Source organism: Staurois parvus, unplaced genomic scaffold, assembly GCF_062004578.1.
Source record: "Staurois parvus isolate SC_StPar_1 unplaced genomic scaffold, SC_StPar_1.0 ptg000118l, whole genome shotgun sequence".
In the NCBI taxonomy this organism is placed as follows: Eukaryota; Metazoa; Chordata; class Amphibia; order Anura; family Ranidae; genus Staurois; species Staurois parvus.
This window is the reverse complement of record NW_028317914.1, coordinates 6,117,832-6,141,291: the sequence shown is the minus strand read 5'-3', so window position 1 is coordinate 6,141,291 and position 23,460 is coordinate 6,117,832. Positions and strand designations below refer to the sequence as shown.

At 41.2% G+C, this 23,460-nt stretch overlaps 1 protein-coding gene and 1 long non-coding RNA gene across 3 annotated transcripts in view; one reads left to right on the top strand and one right to left on the bottom strand.

The window, feature by feature from the left end:
- Positions 1–23,460, bottom strand: part of HPCAL1 (hippocalcin like 1) — a 271,519-nt gene that overhangs the window by 36,624 nt on the left and 211,435 nt on the right. Inside the window, exon 1 of one of the 2 annotated variants that reach the window (XM_089672040.1) lies at positions 14,488–14,525. The exons of the other annotated variant lie outside the window; for it this stretch is intronic. The gene's annotated coding sequence lies outside the window, so the exon portion shown is untranslated. Of the gene's footprint in view, positions 1–14,487; positions 14,526–23,460 lie in introns of those variants that run through there. 2 annotated transcript variants of the gene reach the window in all.
- LOC149467235 (uncharacterized) lies at positions 1,993–23,444 on the top strand. The gene is made up of 2 exons (XR_016311986.1): positions 1,993–2,190; positions 23,349–23,444. It is a non-coding gene; the product is annotated as an uncharacterized LOC149467235 (long non-coding RNA).

Genomic DNA, 23,460 nt, shown 5'->3' with positions numbered 1-23,460 from the left:
GCAGCAGAGGAATAGAAGCTCCTCCTGCCACCGTTTCCCTGCAGACAGGCTGGGAACGAGCTGGGTCATGCATCAGCTGAATATCACAATGGAAAAAGGTTTTTTTTTTTTTTAAAATTAAAATAATTAGTGTCATTATCCATAAACAGAAAGAGAACAGATAATGTAAATGAAAAACCGTATGAGTTTAGTATCACTTTAATTTCAGCTTCTCCCTCAAATCATTTGAAATGTATATGCATGTGAATATTGTGTGAATGGGAAAGTACAACTTGAATGCAAATGTGCCTGCATGTCATATCCCCTAAGATGAAGGGGGGGCATCTTACAGCAAAAAGTATGTAGGGAAGAACATAACCCTACAAGACCCCCAAATACATGGACCATAAAGGAATTTGCATAAAATATAAAAAAAAAAAAAAGAATATTGGGTCAACCATCAAGTGCCTTTTCTCACCACTATTTTCCCTATATAGCTTTTCAAATTAACCACTTGATGACCGGGCTATAGCCACTGGACACAGCTGAACACAGATCACGGTAAAAAGGGCCAATCACAGCAGCCCTTTACCACGTGATCAACGGTGTCCAATGACACAGCTGATCACAATGTAAACACAGTTCCTGGTTATCAGCTGCACTTCACAGCCAACTGTGAAAGAGGACATTAGTGCTGCCCCCAACAGTGTCCATCAGTACCTCCTAGTCAATGCCATCAGTGCGGTATATCAGAGCCCATCAGTGCGGTATATCAGAGCCCATCAGTGCGGTATATCAGAGCCCATCAGTGCGGTATATCAGAGCCCATCAGTGCGGTATATCAGAGCCCATCAGTGCGGTATATCAGAGCCCATCAGTGCGGTATATCAGAGCCCATCAGTGCGGTATATCAGAGCCCATCAGTGCGGTATATCAGAGCCCATCAGTGCGGTATATCAGAGCCCATCAGTGCGGTATATCAGAGCCCATCAGTGCGGTATATCAGAGCCCATCAGTGCGGTATTTCAAAGCCCATCAGTGCGGTATTTCAAAGCCCATCAGTGCGGTATTTCAGAGCCCATCAGTGCGGTATTTCAGAGCCCATCAGTGCGATATTTCAGAGCCCATCAGTGCGATATTTCAGAGCCCATCAGTGCAGATCACTGTAGGAGAAAAATTATCTGTTTGCAAAATAGCATAACAGAAACAAACAAAAATATTTCTTTAAAAAAAAAACAAAAAACAAAAAAAAAAAAACTCAGTGGTAATTAAATACCAGCAAAAGAAAGCTCTGTCTAACAAAAATGAAAAAAAAAATTTCATTTGGGAACAGTGTTGCATGACCACGCAATTGGCCTAGGCAGGAAGGGGGTGGAAGTGCTCAGTAGGCAAGTGGTTAATATCCATAATTTAGTTGAAAGGTTCAAACCACTCTAGGAGAAGTAAAATGGTGCATTTTTAAAGAGTTATAGAACAAAAAAAAAAAAAAAAAAAGGACATATGGCCCCTCCAAATAGGGAACTAGGCATATTTGTGTTTAGTTCAAATCCAAGGTTGACCCAACTTTCTGGATTGAGAAGCTGACCCTGCCCTTTCCAATCTGCATAGCCTCAACAATGAAGAGCAGAAAATTACAGTGATGGGCCCCTGGGAGGCTTTTGGCAAGAAGCTTGGTCACCACATACACACCAGAGCACCCTAGGATCTTGAGCACCATGGTCGCTGAACTGATGTACTGATGTGAAGTACTTGGTTCTAACTAATATACATGCTTCAACATGCTGATGGGAATTTTTTTTGCACTTCAAGTTGATATGAATAGATGAGGGAAGTGTAATTATGCTCTTTTGGTGTACTGAACATTATTCTACAGCAGATACATAAATATGACCAAAGATAAATATCATTACACATAAGACTGTAAGACAATACTTCACCCTCAGGGATTCTAAGAGTAGAGCACATATTTGTGATCCAGAGACAAGCTGTTTCACTCCCACTTGGTCTCATCACTGTAGGACGGGTTGTTATGATTAGTGTGTAAAGTGCTATGGAGACAGCCTCACTAAGACAACACGGAGAAAGGGAGATCTGCAAGCCGTACTCTGCAGATAAACAACAGGGACAATTAGTGGGGCTTCAAGATACCCTCTCTAGAGAAATCAAGAGGAATTAACGGGATTTCCAGGAGAAAACACAGAGAAGAATTAGGTGAGATTTCTTTGAGCTGTTAGATGCTTATTGTATTTCATTATTAGGAAATCTGTGCCCTTTCAATAAGACGCTAACAAATCAATGCAGATAAAACAAAGATTTACGATGTTTTCTGCCAATATTTTCTGAACATATGTATGGTTCCTGGCATTTTAGTTCAGTATTTCTTAACCAATGTCCGTGGAGCCCTGGGGTTCTTCTAGACTCTAGAATCTAGAGGATGCTAGAGGTTCCTTCAGAGTAGATTCACACCAGGTGCAGCAATACTGCATTGGGGGGACAGTTCAGCACAGTTGCACTGCAAGACCAGGAAAATGCCTGGTCTCCTACCTGGCCGGTTTACACCGCCATGTTGGTATTACTTTTTTCCATCGCAGTGTGATGAAATCCACCGCCAACAGAAAATAAATGAAATGTAACTATTACATTTCAATTAAGTTAATTGGAAAAAAAAAGTGAACAGTATGACGTGCTGTGATCAGTACTGTCACCCCACCACATAGCAGCCTATGCATTGTAACAGAAGCTGGTGTAAATGTATCCTCAGAAAGTAGTGGCAGATTGATCTCCTGCCTACACTGACCACCAATGGAAGTGGTCACTTTAAGGCTAGGTTCACACTAGCCCTCACCGTAAAATGTAGTTTTTACCATGCAGGCAACTGTCAGCGTTGGCATTTTAATGCATTACAATGCTTTTTTTTTTCTTCTTAAACTTTTTTTTGAAATATCACATAGTGATGCTCAATTCATGTCACTGCACCGCAGCGTGGCGTTCTCCACCTTTGGATGTTCTCGCTTTTCCTGTTGCGTGTTAAGAAAAAAAAAAGTTAAACTTGTAACTGCTTTGGTGGAGGTGGCTGTGTAAGAATACAAACACTGCACGCTTCTGATAGGCGGCTGTGCCAAATCATGACAGTTTTGCATGCGCACACTTTGGCACACGAGGCATATCCAATTATAGCTGTTCGAGAAACATCAACTAAGTTCCAATCAGAAGATAAATTGAGGGACCGAGTTAAAGCCACAACAGATTATGACTATGACAAAGTTGCTGCAGAATATAATCACTTTTTAATCAAAGTAAAGTGTATGAAATCCTGTCACTCGAACACAGAATAAATATTCTGTCACCTTTATAAAGAGAACTAAAGCACCATTTACATGTAGCTGAACTATATGGAGGTTGTACACAGGTTCGGAATCCATTTGCATATGCGCAGCTGGCTTCTTTTAATTAATTAATGGCCGCGGAGGGTCTAATTTCCTGCTCGTATGTTTTCTATTTTATTGATGAGCAGCTGTGTATTTCTGCATTAAGTGCTGTTTTGCAGCTCCAGAACAGGATGTGTATTTGGCAGCATCTTACCATTAGAAAATTGAAAAGCAACAGGATTTGTTCCCAGCACAGTGAATCTGCAAATAGAGTGGACACAGAAAACCTCAAATGAAGCCACTAATTTGATAGAGTATGTTTGAGAGCCATCGCCAGCAAGACAAGGCAGCATTTCACTCCTGTGCTCTATAGACGGGCTAATAATTTGTTGTGCTGTCAAACAGCAATTGCCAAAGTGTCCATAATGCGGAAAATGTACATCCATGAAACACGAGGTCTTTGAATCTCTAACTGCCATTACATGCTTTCTTCTTAGCGGCAGGAATGGGAATAATGTATCCTCTGATGTGAAATGTAAGGAAATGTGATGACAGAGAAGCTTCTTAAAGCAGACTTAAACAAAAATGGCAGCATATTATTATTATTATACAGGATTTATATAGTGCCAACAGTTTGCTCAGCGCTTTACAATAGAATATCTGCTTTCATAAAGGAAATCCTGCTGTGAGACAAATGGGATGCCATTGCTGACCTTCTTCCATAACTGATAATTGGCTGCCATGCTAATGAAAAGTGTATCTATAGCACAAACTTTTTTTTTTTTCTAATTTTTAGTTTTGAACAGGATACAGGGAAAAGCCATCACTCAATTAACCTCCCTAGCGGTCTGATTATGTCAGTATTTCTGTGCTCAAAGCGGTACATTTTTTTGCATGGAAATATGTTTTTTTATTGTAGGCCTGTAATTCTTAGGAATAAGTCACTTAAATCTGTCCAAACAAGAGTCTTGTAAACATCCCAAGTATGATATAATTTTAAACACGAAATCATAAAATTAGAATATAATAATCATAAAAAAAAAATAATAAATTTAATTCAATAATGTAATCAAACCAAAAACACCGAAATTTGAAATATAGCGCCAAGTTCACACATCACTGAGCAGTCGCAGAATCGTTTTCAGTGTCTGATGACGAATTTCCCCACCAATCATTATCAATCAATTCTGCAAGTGGTTCTAATTTACTATCGCTGTTCTCTAGCTGGTCTAAAAACGCTTTTGACATAAAGGGACGCTTTTTGGACGCCATGGACGTTTCTCAGTTTCAAGGCAGAAAGAACAGTACAAATGCAGGCAGGGCACAGGACAAAGCACTAGGGACAAAATGTATGTGAAATGGTTTGATACAGTAATGTTTTACGATGTGATTTTAGTGTATTTAGTGAATGTCATTTTAAAATTTTTTAACTTCCCGCCAGTTCTGTCCCCCGTACTTCCCGACGCTCGCAGGGAACGGAACCCGGATGCCGGCATCAGATGGAGATGGCCGGGGACGCTGCAGAAAGGACATCGCGGGAACGCAGGACAAAGTAAGTGCTGGAGAGATCCCAGAGCAACGCTGCAGTGTATTCCCGAGTGTAGCTCAGGGTTACCGCTTGTGGTACTGAAAGTTAACCCTGTGCTACACACGGGAATACTGCCATGGGGGTTAAATCAGCATAAATGAATATCCTTTAATACAAAATAGTAAGATACAGCTGAATAGACAGCCAACGTGTTTCAGCCATTAGATCTTAATCATGGCAATGATTAAGGCCTAATGGCTGAAACGCGTTGGCTGTCTATTCGGCTGTATGTTACCTTTCTGTATTAAAGGTTATCCATTTATAGAAATTTGCTAGAGTGCTTGACTTTTTCCTGTATCCTATTCAATATTGAAAGGCTCTCAGAAGCATTTCATCCTGAGCACCAGATTTCAATGGAGGTTGTAGAGCGGTTTCATCTGTCTTCGTTTTGGATAGACCAAGGAAGTGTTAAAACCCCTGACAGAATTTTATTGTCTGGGTCCCCACTAGGGAGACTCACTTTTGGTTTGTCTTGATAACTATTGCTGCTACAACAAAATGTGATGGGGCACCCAAAGTTTTAGGCCTCATTCAGATGGGCAAATAAGAGGGGATAGGTTGCAGGGTTCAGACGCGGCTAAACGCATGGGTGTATAAAACCTGATGATTAACTGCAGCCCAGAAATGCGGTCTCTGCACAAAACCTGCCTTGGCCCAGGACCAGTCAGACCAGGTAAAATATTCCCATCACACATGTTCCTTGAAAATGGCAAGAAATAAGATGGCACTTACCAACTGGAGACCAGTAACATCATACATCAAAGCATTAATTGCCAGCACTTCACAGATCTTCAAGATAAAATCACACCATAGTGGTAAAGATGCAACATGCCTGATGAAGAGGTACTGGATGGCTCTGAAATGTTGCACCTTCACTGCTGTGATGTGATCACTTCATTAACGTTTAGACATTACCTTGAGGTTCAAAGGCTAGTAATAGTCCTTAATCACATGTAACAATGGCAACACTGGCCATCGATCTGATTGCAGCTTATCAATTTGAAGCACATTTAGTGATATGCTTCAACTCTCAACATCAAGATTCCCATTATATAAAATGAAGTGAGCGCTCATTAAATAAAATATCAATGAAAAAGTAAGCAGCTAATGGCACAAGAGGGGATCACAACCTCCTCTGATTGTATAAATAGATGAATAAAGTGCAGCGCTAAAGCATATCAAAAAAGTTCGTTCTTAGAAGTTCGTTGTCAAAAAGTTCATAAGATATCTTGATCAATACTATGGTGTACACAGCTAGAAGGATCCAGTGAAAATGACAGAAATGCGCACTCACCGACCGCGCATAGGAAATGCGCATTTGTGTGTTAAAAACACAAGTGTCGAACTCCCTCAGGACAAGGTATCATCAGGCGGTGATCTGCTAGGCTCACAGGACCTCCTTAAGATCAGGATTAAAGACGGCCAGGTGAGGGCTCCCTCCTCCAGATATAGCTGTGTCTGCCAGTCTGATAACCCCTCAATAAGGGGTAAAAAACGGGAGAATGCCCATAGTGTAGTATATCAAAAGTTTATTAAGTAACATATATAACAGGACAGGTCAGTATTCAAACTGGCAAACAGCCAGAAAGTGTATAGTAAAAATACTGGTACTGACCTAGAGTAAAATGGCCGCCAGACCTCCTCGTGGTCTGGGCGGCGATGAGGCGTCACAAGCTGTCAGTTCCTCCTGGGCATTCTCCCGTTTTTTACCCCTTATTGAGGGGTTATCAGACTGGCAGACACAGCTATATCTGGAGGAGGGAGCCCTCACCTGGCCGTCTTTAATCCTGATCTTAAGGAGGTCCTGTGAGCCTAGCAGATCACCGCCTGATGATACCTTGTCCTGAGGGAGTTCGACACTTGTGTTTTTAACACACAAATGCGCATTTCCTATGCGCGGTCGGTGAGTGCGCATTTCTGTCATTTTCACTGGATCCTTCTAGCTGTGTACACCATAGTATTGATCAAGATATCTTATGAACTTTTTGACAACGAACTTCTAAGAACGAACTTTTTTGATATGCTTTAGCGCTGCACTTTATTCATCTAAGATTCCCATTATATTCACTGGTACCCCTTCCAGAAATCCTGGATCCTAGGATGATCTTTTATGCAAAAATTTACTTTGGCTCGTTAAGTTAAATCCTTGTTACATAGTTAGTCTGGCTGAAAAAAGACAAAAGTCCATCCAGTTCAACCATTCAAAAAAAAAAAAAAGTTATAATCCTATACCCACAGTTGATCCAGAGGAAGGCAAAAAAAACCCAGCAAAGCATGATCCAATTTGCTCCTGCAGGGAAAAAAATTCCTTCCTGATCCCCAGAGAGGCAATTGGATATTCCCTGGATCAACTTTACCTATAAATGTTAGTATTCAGTTATATTCTGTGTATCCAAGAAAGAATCCAGGCCTTTTTTAAAGCAATCCACTGAACTGGCAAGAACCAAACTCTTGAGGGAGTCTATTCCACATTTTCACAGTTCTTACTGTGAAGAAACTTTTCCGTGTTTGGAGATTAAATTTCTTTTCCTCCAGATGTGCCCCCTTGTCCTCTGTGATGACCTCAGGGTGAATAACTCCGAGTTCACTATATGAACCACTGATATATTTAGACATGATCATATTCCCCCTTATTTATTACACATGTTGATCATATCCCCTCTTAATCTCCTCTTCTCAAGAGAGAATAAATTCATTTCCTCTAATCTTTCCTCATAGCTGAGCTCCTCCATGCCTCTTATGAGTTTGGTTACCCTTCTCTGTACTTTCTCCCGTTCCCCAATGTTCTTTTTGTGAATTGGTGCCCAAAACTGAACTACATATTCCAGATGAGGTATTACTAATGAACTTCCGCACTGGCAAACGTACTGACCATCACTGGAGTTCAGAAGAGTGTCCATGGTACTCTAGAAGCTGTAGCTTCCCATGCAGTTTTGTAGCTTTAGAGTGAACATAAGTTCACCCTATATTTGACAATAGTCTAAATTTTTGAATGGTCCTAAACCAGGAACTATAAGAATGCAGGTTATTAAAGTTACCAATTACTGTGCCAGCTTCTCTTCAATCCAATGGTTGCTTTACCACGTTCTAAATTATAGACTTAAGAGGAGTGCTGCTCAAAATATAAGCAGATCCCCAGTTGATTTTAGAATACCATTGTGACTAATAGTTTGCTTCTGTTCTGGAGTTATTCTTTAGAAATAGTTACTAGAAAGTTTGCAGGAACTTTGTGACATGTTATGAAACTAGTTGCAACCTTTAGGTGGTGAAAGCCTATTCTAGTGAATTTATTTTATCAGAACTTTATAATAACCGGAGGAAACTGTCCAAGTTGCATTTAGCAGCTACAGTATGTATCAGCAATTAATTCTTAGCCTAAATTAGAAAAGGAAAGCTACTAAATCTTTTTAAAATGAAAATTAGCAAATTGCATAAGGGGTTAATAGGACCATTTCACCCAGATTGCAAAAGGGAAAAAAACTCCCCATCTCCTTGGCAGAAGACCTTATGAAAGCCCAAGGTGTGTCCACGACTCATTTCTCCTCTGCCACAAGGTGCACTTTGGACTCCATTAGCTGTTGAGTGGCTGTATGTATTTTCTTTGTACTCGCTGTTCTCCTTTCTACTCCAACTCAGTATATATTCTCTCTGCCCATAATGAAGCTGTCAGACTAAGCAATGTTCATGCCTTCACTCTCATACACATAGCAAACATTTCAGTGCCTAAACACTTCACAGCAACCGAGAGACAAATCAGCACATCTGTTCCCATATAAATCTGGCGCTGGTGTAGTACACGGGCATTCGGTGCATATGTGGCTCTGTGCAACCTTATGCTAATAATTATCTCCATAATTTGTAGCTAGTCTTAAAGGGAAACTATTTTTTGAGTTTAAACCAGTATTTTTGTTACTATAACTAGAAACATACTACTTCAGAGACAAAAACATGTGAAAACTACTGGCTGGAATTTTTACAAGTTTTATTTTTGATTCCTGGTCATACTAAAGAAAACATGTACAAAACCACTATACAGTGCATCCAGAAAGTATTCACAGCACTTAACCTTTGCCACATTTTGTTATGTTGCAGCCTTACGTATTTCAAAATGGATTAAATTCATTTTTTTCCCTCAACATTCTACAAACAATATCCCATAATGACAACGTGGAAGTTCTTCTTTGCAGTACCTCTCAAGCTCCATCGGTGCACAGCCATTTTCACATCTCTCTACAGAAGTTCAATCGGGTTCAAGTCTGGGCCACTTCAGGGCACTCACAGAGTTGGCCAATAGCCACTCCTTTGTTATGTGGGCTGTGTGCTTGGGGTCGTTGTCCTGTTGAAAGATGAACCGTCGCCCCAGTCTAAGGTCCAGAGCGCTCTGGAACAGGTTTTCATCAAGGATGTCTCTGTACATTGCTGCATTCATCTTTCCTTCGATCCTGACTAGTCTCCCAATTCCTGCCATTGAAAAACATCCCCACAGAATGATGCTGCCACCACCATGCTTCACTGTAGGGATGGTATTGACCAGGTGGTGAGCGGTGCCTGGTTTCCTCCAGACATGAAGCTTGGCTTTCAGGCCAAAGAGTTCAATCTTTTTTTCATCAGACCAGAGAGTTTTGTTTCTCATGGTCTGAGAGTCCCTCAGGTGCCTTTTGGCAAACTCCAGGCAGGCTGTCATTTGCCTTTTACGGAGGAGTGGCTTTCATCTGGCCATGTTACCATATAGGCCTGATTGGTGGAGTGCTGCAGAGATGGTTGTTCTTCTGGAAGGTTCTCCTCTCTCCACAGAGAAATGCTGGAGCTCTTTCAGAGTGACCATCGGATGCTTGGTTACCTCCCTGACTAAGGCCCTTCTCCCTTGATCGCTCATTTTGGCTGGGTGGCCCACTCTAGGAAGAGTCCTGATGGTCCCAAACTTCTTCCATTTACGGATGATGGAGGTCACGGTGCTCATTGGGACCTTCAATGCTGCAGAAATTTTTCTGTACCCTTCCCCAGATCTGTGCCTTGATACAATCCTGTCTCAGAGGTCTATGGACAATTCCTTGGACTCCATGGCTTGGTTTGTGCTCCGATATGCACTGTTAACTGTGGGACCTTCTATAGATAGGTTTCCTAATCATGGCCAATCAACCGAATTTCCCACACTGGGACACCAATGAAGTTGTGGAAACATCTCAAGGATGATCAGTGGGAAGAGGATGCACCAGAGCTCAATTTTGAGAGTAATGGCAAAGGCTGAGAATACTTATGTACATGTTTTTTAATTTTTTTTTATTTTTAATAGATTGCAAAGATTTCAAAACGAACTTCTTTCATGTTGTCATTATGGGATATTGTTTGTAGAATGTTGTGGAAAAAAATGAATTTAATCCATTTTGGAATAAGGCTGGAACAACTAAATGTGGCAAAAGTTAAGTGCAGTGAATACTTTCTGGATGAACTGTAAAATTCCTTTTTAAACATCACTATTTGCCCAGATACATACATCTTAAAAAACAAAAAAGCCATATTGCAGCTCGCAAAAGAAACAATCAGCAGCAATCAGACAAAGAAGAAGGGATGACACTAAAGCTGGGTACACACAATAAGAAAATAGGGTAAATGATCGTCCGTTTTTCCTTGATTCTTAATATCAAGTCAAACCTGAGGATGGTATTACAATCCTTATTTTATTGTGCAAGAACGACAAAGGCCTTTTTTTGTTTGACGTAGAAATGTTGTAGCATATATTATTGTGGTTTGTTGTTTCTGATCACGTGCAGTCTTTTGTATCCAATATTTTCTGGTACGAAAACAGAACACATTAAATGAAAATTGTCCTGTTCATGTACGAGAATATTTTTAGTTTGTCCCTTTGGACATTTTCATTTGGAAAGTCTGAATTGGATGTGGAAAGTTGTGCGCACACTATATGAAAATCAAACGATTGTTCCTCGTACAGAATTTTTTTTCTCATATCGTGTACACCACTTAAAGGCAAATCAGTACTGCCCATCTAGCACTGAACATCCAGAAAGGGGGCAATTGTAAGGATAACATCAGTGTATTAATAATCCCTTACAAGTTGGGGAAGGTCCAAGAACAGGCTGTATTATCCAAGTACAGTTCAATGCAGAAAGGTCAAAGACCAAGCAAAATCTGGCTGTGCTTTCTGGCAGACATGTATGGATCACAAGACCATTTAAGTGGAATTGCTATTCCTTTGGAAGGCAAGACCGTTCCTATATACAGTAAGTATTACAACTGTTCAGCAGTTGAGAATTCAGCATCCATATACTAATATATAATAAGTTCATGTAATGTATGAAGAACAAGGATGAACATAACTTTACATGCTAACCCACCCCCCAGGGAAATTAGGAGGGGTGTTGAGGCAATTTAGATATAGAAAATCTGTGTGCATGTGGAGACAATACAGTGCCTTTAAAAAGTATTCATACCCCTTGAAATTTTCCATTTTGTCATGCTACAAGCAAAAATGTAAATGTGTTTTATTGGGAGAGTCAGTACTTTATAAAACCACTACTTTCGCTACAATTACAGCTGCAAGTCTTTTTGGAGATGTCTCTACCAGCTTTAAACATCTAGAGAGTGAAATCTGTGCCCATTCTTCTTTGCAAAATAGCTCAAGCTCTGTCTAAACCATTCCATTGTAGCTCTGGCTGTATGTTTAGAGTCGTTGTCCTGCTGGAAGGTGAACCTCCCCCCCCAGTATCAAGTCTTTTGCAGATTCTATCAGGTTTTCATCCAAGATTGCCCTGTATTTAGCTCCATCCATCTTCCCATCAACTCCGACCAGCTTCCCTGTCCCTGCTGAAGAAAAGCATCACCACAGCATGATGCTGCTACCACCATGTTTCATGGTGGGGATGGTGTGTCCAGGGTAATGTGCAATGGTAGTTTTCTGCCACATATTTCTGCCAGAATTTTGCTTTTAGGCCAAAAAGTTCAATTTTGGTCTCATCTGACCAGAGCACCTTCTTCCACGTTTGTTGTGTCCTCCACATGGCTTCTTGTAAATGGCACTTCTTATGGCTTTCTTTTAACAATGGCTTTCTTCTTACCACTCTTCCATAAAGGCCAGTTTTATGGAGTGCATGACTAAATAGTTTCCCTGTGGACAGATTTTCCCACCTGAGCTGTGCATCTCTGCAGCTCCTCCAGAATTACCATGGGCCTCTTGGCTGCTTCTCTGAATAATGCTGTTCTTGTCCGGCTTGTCAGTTTAGGTGGACGGCCATGTCTTGGTAGGTTTGCAATTGTGCCATGCTCTTTCCATTTTAGGATGATGGATTGAACAGTGCTCCGTGAGATGTTCAAAGCCTGGGATTTTTTTTTTTTAATAACCTAACCCTGCTTTAAACTTCTCCACAATTTTATCCCTGACCTGTCTGGTGTGTTCCTTGACCTTCATGATGCTGTTTGTTCGCTAAGGTTGTCTAACAAACCTCTGAGGGCTTCACAGAACAGCTGTATTTATACTGAGATTAAATTACACAAAGGTGGACTCTATTTACTAATTAGGTGACTTCTGAAAGCAATTGGTTCCACTAGATTTTAGTTAGAGGTATCAGAGTCAAGGGGGCGGAATACAAATGCACTTTTCAGATATTTGTCAAAAATTTTGAAAACCATTTATCATGTTCCTTTCACTTCAAAATGATGTGCCACTTTGTGTTGGTCTATCATATCCCAATAAAATACATTTACGTTTTTGGTTGTAACAAGACAAAATGACAAAAATTTCAAGGGGTATGAATACTTTTTCAAGGCACTGTACATGTACATCACTGTATTATAGAGGATTGCAGAGGATGCTGTTAACACAGACCCTGCACCCCCTTTGACATTTTTAATTAGGAAGATGTGACATCAGATGTACAGGAGACTGTTTAGCTGGCTTAATAGCATAGATTTATTTTCCTCAAAGATGCTGGTCATCCTGGCCAGCACTGAAACTAAACCTGTATGTTTGCCACAGTCTTTCCAAGGCTGTAAAAATCCCGGTGCATCTAATCAGCTATAAAAAAAAAAATGTTTTAGTTCTAGTGAAAACAGTCACGGTTTAAAAAGGAGTCTGTATTATGGTTATAGAATAAGGCTCCATGTACACGAGCCTACCCTGGGAGACGGGCGTGGGAAACCGCCAATTGCAGAAAACAACATGGCAACCGCGGTACTGCGACTTTGAGGCATTTCGCGTCCCACGGTCGGCGGTCAAAATGTTCCTATCCTGAATGCGATTCTTCCGTGTTCAGGAGAGGGAGATTTAACCTCACCTAAACGTGGCAGCTCCTAAACTCTGTTAAAAGCCTATGTGTACATGGACAAATAGGCTTTTATGGAATTGAGTTTAGTAGCTTTGGCAAAAAAATGCCAAAAGCTCCTAAACTCAAGTTTTGCAGCTGCACGTGTCTGCTTAGTGTGTGCAGCAGTACTAAATATTGTTAAATTGTACCTGCCTAAGCAGACAGTGCAGCAGTCTGGAGATCGGAAATCTCTGCTCTTCCTTTCCTTTTTTTAGTAGGGTTTCCGGGAGGGATTTAAAGGGATCAGATTGGTCAGCGTCTGCATGTGACTTCTTTGACCAACTGGAATTGCTCTGATCTGTTCCAGAAGCCCTAAGGAAAGTAGAGCGGGGATTTCAAGTTCACGGACTGCTACATCGGCTGCATGGGCAGTAACAGGTCATCACCAGGAAGGTAAGTGCATCAGGGTGTGGGGCTTAGTTTACCTTTTAATTTTTTAAGTTAATTCACTGCACTGATGCTCATCCCTGACAACTTCTGTCCACAGCTCTGTTCCCTAGTAGTGTAGTGCCTATGCCGACTGCTCTCCCACTACCTGTCCTGGATCTAGATGTACTTTATGTTATGATCAATGACAATGGGAAGATTGCCAGGGGGCCATTACAATTTTGCTATGAGGTCCCATGAAAAGTTAGGAACCTGGCTATGGTATTTGGTAAATAAAAGGATATAAGAGCTGTTTGCACATCGTGAAAATTGACTCCCTACATTTTAGGGTAAGTTGATGTGGCTGCTGAGGTTTCTCATAGAGCGGTTTGGTCACTGCCCTTGACAACAAGTGTCACAGTCTCTCAGGCAACCCCCTCGTAACCTCCTGTGTTTGAGAAAGATGGAGCAATAATACATATAAATTATTGGCATTTGGCTAGAAGCTTTATCAGTCTCTTCGATACAGAGCGGGAAGTAGAGAGGACACCACACTGCCTTCTTGCTGGCCCTCAAGTAGAAAACAAACCAGAGCAATAGAGAGCATTCCTAATATTGTGCTGTATCCAGCATAGCAAATGTGCAGCATATACAGAAGAATAGACTAGGTTTATAAGAGTGAACTTCTTCCATGGCTTACAATAACTTGTAAAAGCACAATTTACCCAACCAGGAATCCAATAGGATTCCACACATTTCTTCCAGCCTCATCCTTTAATGGCCTTGTAATTTACAATATCACTTAATGCAAAGTATTAACATGTCATCTGAACACTTCTCATTGCACGCTAGTGCGCTAATAACATACCTTACAAGAACGAAACATGAAGGCAGTCTGTTTGCCTCCTAAAAAAAAAAAAAATGTTAGCTGCCCGGCTATCATGGTGATCATATGTATCAATACATTGAATCAACATGCATGCAGGTTATGCATACTGATTTTTGTCCACCTTTATCTGTATGCTTTTTAAAAGTCAGCAGCTCAAAGCGTTAACGCAATGGGTTAGCATTACAGCCAGACAATTAGCATTTGCAGAACAATGGCAGCCACAATATTGCTCATATGAGTGGTTTACTTTAAAGCCCAAGTTCAGCTTTCAAAAACTGGAAAATAGTCCTAGAAAATCCCACTTGTTGTCCATGGTCTTTAAAGGATAGGTTCACCTTTTGGAACATATTACATGTTCCACCCGTATTTCAGGTGGAACATGTAACATGCTCCAGCTCCTACCGCCAGTTCTGCTGATACACACCAACCCCCCCCAGTAACAGCGGGCGAGGGATCTTTTCCCCACATCCACTGTCATTTTTGAAAAGAGCATGGCTCCACCCATGCATGGGCTCCATCCATGCGGCCGTGTTATTCATTCACAGTTTCCTGTTCATTGATCTTTCTGCTCTCGTGTAATGGCCTGCCCATACTAGGTATGGGCAGACAGCTATCTTGCAAGTCTCAAGGACTGACATTGTACCCGTGATCTGCTGACCACAGATGCAATGCTATGCAGGCTCCTAAGAAAAAAATAAATGCTAATTTTTTTTACCTGCAAAAATATGTGAATTATTTTTTTTTTCAAAAGGTGAACTTTTCCTTTAAGATCCATTGTATCGAATGGGAAACATGCCAGAATATGATTCAAAATCCTTTAAACTCCCGTGCACACAAGATATGGCTACTTGGGCCATTTTAAAGCAACAATGGCTACTAATAAAGCGGAATGAAACTCCACTTTTCTTTTTACTGAAATGGGCCCCCAGGGACTTTATTCCAATAATGAGCTAGTTTGAACCACACATTACAACAAATAATGCCCTCCAGTGCTGTGCCATCAGGGCTTCTGCTGGTCCCAAGCACTTCCATCCAGGATCCGACTGTTTGCCCTCTTGAATGGCCAGGCCATGATGACGCCACCACCACTGTGCATGTGCAAAGGGAGTCACATCATCAGGGAACAATATAGTGCCATAAACATATGCTGAGCTGTGTATGTGTGGCTCAGGTGTACATATACATGTTCAACAGCTTGACATAAAATAACCTCACCTGTCCATGTAATGCATTAAAATCCTTGTTTGCATGGAGAACTCCTCAAATTATATAGATAATATATAAATCTAGATTTAGATTACATGTTACAATGTTGTGTCTTGCTGATCTTTTCTCTTTGCAATGTTTGTCAGGCTCTGTCCTGTTGCAAACAATACACCCTCTGCATTTTCTAATCTTAAATATTATGCATGATGCTATTGGTAGCTAGAGACCTAGTGATCTTTACCAAGACATCCCTTTTTGTTTTTTTCTTAAAACAAGGTCAGATATTTTCCCTCATGTCATGTGATGTATACATTTAATTACGAGTGCATATAATCAATAAGTAACTATCATTTTAAACAAAAAATAACTAATTGCTCATTGAGCCTTCAGTAAAAAAAAACACACACACAAAAAAAATATCAACCATTAAGCAATTAACATTTTCAATTCTAATAATTGTCAAGGAAAAGATAACCTACCAATCAGCCTGGAGGTAGTTCATTAATCACAGGGCATTGAAACAAAAAGTTGATACAAAGTATTAGGAGCAGAATTGTTTGTAAACAGTTCTAGCAAGGAACATCATGAAATATTGGCTCTGCACACAAGTCTACATCTGTTGATGGTCCGTTTCCAATTCTAGCTAAATACTTCCAAAACCCATTACAGAGTCTCAATCTGTAGGCGAGTAGCCTCCAGGCACATACGGAGAGATTTGAGGACATAATTGTTTTATGTTTTATGTGGCTGCAAGACTTTTGGCAAATCCCAGTGTTTGTCTACATGGGCTGATGCACTGTAAGGTTTATTTAATTCAATGTAGCATTGGGTAAAGGGACTTGTGGCTTTTTTTCCAGCTGGCGGAATAGCCCACAGGAGCGCACACATGCTCTCAGACATACCAACAAATGCCAGAACTACCAGGTGGCCAGTATGACTATACTAATGACAGTGTAGTGAACAGCAGGTGACACCATGACAGGGTGTGTATATATACACTTGTAGCCGATGTTGCTGGGGTGATGTTAGATCATCAATGTAGCAACTGATACAGCAAGCCTCCCAATTTTTTCCAAAAATGTCATCTCAAGTTCATATTCGGTTAAAAACTTTAGCTTGTTTTCACTGACTTGCCTTCGGCTCAAAACACACTAAACGGATCACACCTTTCTCTGTGGCTTGTCTTAGTGGACAGCTGGCTGTCACTTTCAAAGCTGTCACATACATAAATCACCTCCGGAGCAAGTTCATCGGAGATCGTCGCCTGTGTCTCAGAGATGAACACCACTAGAGTTGTGGCATTACATAGCCCTGCATCTAGGTATCAAAATTCAGATGTGCATGTAAGCAAATTTAAAAAAAAAACAAAAAAAAAAAACAACACAAAGCAGAATGCACCAGTTTTAGCAATCTAGAATTGTTGTGACACTGACTTGTGTTTTTCACTTGAGACATTAAGATAAGGTGGGAAGGGAAAGGTTAGAACGTCAGTTGGCATCTTTGCTACTGTCTATGTCCCTCCTTGGAAAATTCCCTCCATGTACAGTGAGGAACAGAAGTATTTGAACACCCTGCAATTTTGCAAGTTCTCCCACTTAGAAATCATGGAAGGGTCTGAAATTCACATTGTAGGTGTATTCCCACTCTGAGAGACAGAACTTGAAAAAAAAAAAGTATGATTTTTAAAGAATGTATTTGCCTTGCACTGCTGAACATAAGTATTTGAACACCTGAGAAAATCAGTGTTAATCTTTGGTACAGAAGCCTTTGTTTGCAATTACAGAGGTCAAACGTTTCCTGTAGTCCTTGACCAGGTTTGCACACACTGCAACAGGGATTTTGGCCCACTCCTCCACACAGATCTCCTCTAGATCTGTCAGGTTTCGAGGCTGTTGCTGAGCAACACGGAGTTTCAGCTCCCTCCAAAGATGTTCTATTGGATTTAGGTCTGGAGACTGGCTAGGCCACTCCAGAACCTTGATATGCTTCTTACGGAGCCACTCCTTGGTTATCCTGGCTGTGTGCTTCGGGTCGTTGTCATGTTGGCTCAGCCACGACCCATCTTCAATGCTCTGACTGAGGGAAGGAGGTTGTTCAAAATCTCACAATAAATGGCCCATTCATCCTCTCCTTAATACAGTGCAGTCGTCCTGTCCCCTTCGCAGAAAAGTAACCCCAAAGCATGATGTTATCACCCCCATGCTTCACAGTAGGGATGGTGTTCTTGGGATGCAACTCATTCTTCTTTTTCCTCCAAACACGACGAGTGAAGTTTAGACCAAAAAGTTCTACTTTGATCTCATCTGACCACATGACTTTCTCCCATGCCTTCTCTGGATCATCCAGATGGTCACTGGCAAACTTCAGACGGGCCTGGACATGTGATGACTTGAGCAGGGGAACCTTCTGTGCAATGCATGATTTGAAACCATGACGGCGTAGTGTTCTACGGACAGTGACCTTTGAAACTGTGGTCCCAGCTCTCTTCATGTCATTGACCAGCTCCTCCCTTGTAGTTCTGGGCGGATTCCTCATCTTTCTTATCATCAGTGATACCCCATGAGGTGAGATCTTGCATGGAGCCCCAGTCCGAGGGAGACTGACAGTCATCTTTAGCCTCTTCCATTTTCTAACAATTGCTCCAACAGACGATCTATTTTCACCAAGCTGCTTGGCAATTTCCCCGTAGCCCTTTCCAGCCTTGTGGAGGTCCACAATTTTGTCTCTGGTGTCTTGACAGCTCTTTGGTCTTGCCCATGGTAGTAGTCAGCGTCTGACTGACTGTGGGGTGGACAGGTGTCTTTAAAGAGCTCAGACAGGTGCTACTAAGTTAGATTAATGAGCAGAGTAGAGGTGGAATTTTTAAAGGCACAGTAACAGGTCTTTGAGAGCCAGAATTCTTGCTGTTTCTTAGGTGTTCAAATACTTATGTTCAGCAGTGCAAGACAAATACATTCTTTACAAATCATACAATGTGATTTCCTAATTTTTTTTTTTTTAATTCTGTCTCTCAGAGTGGGAATGCACCTACAATGTGAATTTCAGACCCCTCCATGATTTCTAAGTGGGAGAACTTGCAAAATCGCAGGGTGTTCAAATACTTCTGTTCCTCACTGTATGTGTGGTCACCTGACGGGAGGCATGGGGGGAAATATACACAATGGGAACACCTTGTTAAAAACATGACAGTCTATTCCACTTTAACATGGTATTAAACCCAAAAGCAAATATTTGTCATATTGCAACTTACCAATTCTTAGAAGCGGTACTGCATAGGTTTTCTTTTTTTTTTTTTTTTAATTCAGTTTATCATCATCTGGTGGTCCTGCCAGTAAGTCCGTTTTTTAAACAGAACAAGCTGTCGTGCCAATGTAGCAGTTACGGGGTTGAGGCAAACCATTTAACACTGACAGGGGTGCTTACAACGATCAACTTTATTTATTCATATAAAACCTTTATCCCAAAACAAACTAAGCTGTTGTTGTAACTGCTTGTGTAACTTCAATGTGAGCTGAATTTTGGCTTCAGTTTGCTAGTGTATCTAAATCTGCTAGTACATCCAACACTCCCTTTCCCCCGAGACTGACAATGCTGCTGTCCATAAGAGGCTCTATGAATGGAAGAGGCAGACCTTCATTCATAGAGTGCTCTTTATTCGACTATGAATAAAGGAGGAGGGCAGAAAGGATGGGCACAGTTGGGACTCTTGAGGAGGGCCTGTGGCAGGACCCTGGGCTTTTATTAACCCCCGCAGCACTGGAAAATCACAGCGGCAGGGGTGTATGTATATGTGTGTGTATGGGTGAGGGGGAGGTCAGGCCAAGGACATCATATTTCTGCTATAACAGCAGCCCGCAGCTCAAAGGAGGCTTTGCATTGAATGTGAATATCGTCCCTTTAAGCCACAGCAGAAATGTCTGTAACGGTTCAGGTACTCTGGCTATCTGGATATTTCACTTTCTCCATCCTTAGAAGTAATTAGATTCATTTTGTAAGTGTTCTGCTAAAATGAAACATTCCTGAGTTCTGTAAACCACTGTCAGTTGGGAGTGTGACTTGTTTGTGAATAAACCACAGATTGTTCTTTATCCAGCAATGTTCTTTCTTTGTAATGTTTAAACCATTTATTAGAAAGTCAACTTTCTGAATATAGCAGGCCTCAAGTGTGGCCCCTGACAGGATCAAAGGACTGCATGTACTGAACATAATGCTACAGAAGGCGGTCCAAGACCGCTACCAGGAGGTGGTCAGAGACTGCAGACATTCTATGGGAGTTGCTGAACACTTTGTACATGTTACAGGAGACAGCCATAGACAGAAAACACATTATATTAGAGATCTGTTATTACAGCTCCTTAACAAACCAATGCTTCTAAATGTGTGATCCCCTTAAAAATGGCTTGACTGCATGTACTATTTCTCTCAGCAAGACCCTCTATAAAAAGTTAAAAAAAAACAAAAAAAAACACAACCATAAGAGGAAAGGGATGGACAGCCTAGAAAAAAAAAGTGGCCGCATGAAAGAAATAAAACAAGCCATTAAGGTCCCATTCACACCTTGCATAGTCAGGAGTCGTGCATACAACAGCCCATTCACTTAGATGGGTTGCCCTATGTGCGTTTGCAGCAGCAAAGAAGTTCAGAAAGCAAATTTTGGCCCTGATCCTTCACTGGCTTAAAGTGTTACTAAACCCACAACAGTAAAATCAGTCTGTATATGCAGTAAAGCTTGCTTGCCATACTCACTGTAGAAGGGGTTAATCCTCTGCAATGTGTAAAAATGCAGTTTGATCTTGTCTCATCTGATCCTCCCCTTCTTCCAGTGTCCTCCCCTTATCTCCTAAGACATATCATGTGGAGTCACTCTGCACATGCTCAATTTGGTGTGTATTGCTAGAGGGATTTTTTCTTCCTGGGAGAGTGCATGTGATCAGCACAGGACCAATCAGCACTGCCCAGACAGAGGTCAGAGGTTTTGCATCCTCCTAGAGGAAACTATTCCTACAAGCTTTAATCAGTGCTCTGCTGAACACTGATAGATCAGTCACAAGACTGCTCTAACTGCTGATGAGAAAAGGTATTTATCAGTTTATCTTTACTAAAATAATTGCACTTCCATGTTCTGAGTACTGGGGGAGACCAGGTATAGTGAATGCAGGGTCCGGGGTTTAGTAACACTTTAAAGTAAAGGTCCAGGCTATTCCCAAGCTTAAACCTGCTCCCACCCTTCTAACTCCATTTCTAACTCCCCTTTAAAAGGGAGATGCTAATACCTACCTATTCCAAGATCACATGATCTCCGGCCGGCATTAGGGAGAGAAGAGAGCGCTGATAATGGTTGGAATTCCAGTGTGGAAACGTCACACAGACTTGCTCTTTGGCTTCTGTTGTTGGCTGTCCCTCCTCTCCTCTGAAGCAGCCACTGGAAGCTGATCATGTGATGGGATTGGAGCACCCCAACAGTAGGGAAGTATAAGCATCTTCCTTTAACAGGGTAGGTAGAATATTAGTAAGAAGGGCGTGGGAGTAGTTTTAAGATTAGTTAGGAATAGCCGGGACTCCTACTTTAATTAGAACATAAGGAAAACAGACCACTGTTTGTGAGGGCTCTGAGGGCCACACAATAGATTCCAAAGGGCCACATGCAGCCCCTGGGCCCAATGGAGACTGGGTGTTTAACCCATATGTCCATACTGTCTTCCCTTCACTTTTGAACTGCCAGACAGTTTTAGGGTGTACTGACATTGCCAGTTTTAGCCCCTTGGTAGGTTTGTTTGTACAGTTTGAGTACTTGAAACCATGCCTGGGAACAGTTAAGTGTACCATGCCTGGGAGCAATTGAAAGAGGTGGTCCAAGCACCAATCTGGTGTGATCCAGTACGGTTTGCTTCAATGTGAGCGCAAACCCTGGCCAGAGCACAGAACTCTCCATAGATGACTGAGTAAAGAAGCCAGTAGACCGCATGTAAGGTCCGTCGGCTGACAGGTGACATCAAACCACACAGTAAAAAAACTAAATAAAATGTGACAAATATAAATCTTTCATAGGTTAGCCTGTACAGTTTGCAGATCTCGCATATACTTGGTTCTCTTTACATTTAGCTCGGATTATTTCTGGAGTGCAGCCAGCAAATCCTGGGAATCACCATATGGGAGGAAGTAGAAGGGTCTTTGCAAACAACTAGAATCTTACTGTAAAGTGATTCTGAACCTCAAGAATGAAGGTTAAAGAAATATGCAGAAGCTTCCTAGAAGCATAAAATCAATTTAGATTATAGCTGGTTGAGTTCTCTTTGCCCAAGTACAAAGTAGCTGCAAAATTTGTTTAGCATGCCCTTCCTAATAAATTGTGCTTGTAAATTAGCCATGTATAAAACAGAGCAGGTCTACAGCAGACTGCTGCAATTCCATGAAAATACAAGACGGTCTATAAATAGTGTGTTCTAGACCTGCATCCTGTCTCATTATTATAGACCACGACATGTATATCTATTCTGGGTTTCACTCCTTGCAAAAAATAAAGTCATAATCAGATCATGGGGTCTGGAGTCTTACAAAAGGGGAGACATAGTCGCTTTCCCATTAAGGATTCCTACTAGCCCAGCTCCGCAGCAAGTTCTACTTATTGAATCATGCTCCGTCACCACCTCTCCACTGTACGTGTCCACTCGTAGTAAGCTCTTGTGTTGGAACTCACCCAGCTGGAGGCTGTCACTTCTCCCTCACCCCACAACAGAATTTCAGACCTGGCGAGTGATGGTGCAAACCTTGTTTACAAATGCGTGCAGAACCTGCATATGCGTTTGCTTTTGTGCATAAGCATGAGGGCGCTTTAAATGTTTTTAAGATATGATTTTTTATTTTTTTATTCTTTTTACATGGTCTCTTTAAATTTTCTTTTAAAATTGCTTTTATTGCAATCACAAGGGATGAACAACCAGTGCAGTGACAGGTACTCTTTACGGAGACATCTGGGGTCTAGTAGATCCTAGATCTCTCCTCTGCCCTTAAAAGCATTTGATCATACAAAGATCGGTTTGATCAGCTACTTTCACAAGTCGGTAACAGCTTGTTTACATCTGAAGGAAACTGGAAGTGACAAAATCTTTATTGCTTCCAGTTTCTTAGACTATAGAGATGCTCAAGGAATTTCTGGTCCTCGGTCATCTCTATGGTAAGGTGGAACAGGAGAGCTCGGGAAAGTGGCAGAAAGTGCCCAAATAAAAGCTGTCCAGCTGCTCAGATCGCTATTACATTATGGAGAATTGATGGCTAAAAAAAACAAAAAAACATGATGGCAGATACAGTCATGGCCTCAGTATAACCACTGCACCCAAGGACGTACATCCAATGGGCAGGACGTGGTACAGAACGTATAGTCTTTACTGTATAAGCATTAAATGAACAACAATAAAACAACTGCATATATAACCTGCACTATATATTTTATATATTTATATATATATATACACACACACACACACACACACACACACACACACACACACACACACACACACATATATACATACTATATATCAACTTTTTTCTATGTACACTTAAAAATGATATATAGGGCATAGGGATAAAGGTTCGTTCATTACATACTCAAGTTCTTGTATCTTTCTTTACAGGTTCTACACAGGAGTTGTGTGTTGCTGCCCTTTACCACAATACAACTCTAGAAGTCAGCCAACTCATTGAAAATAAAGTGCTTCCTGTGTGGGTAATGTCTTTTCTCTACAG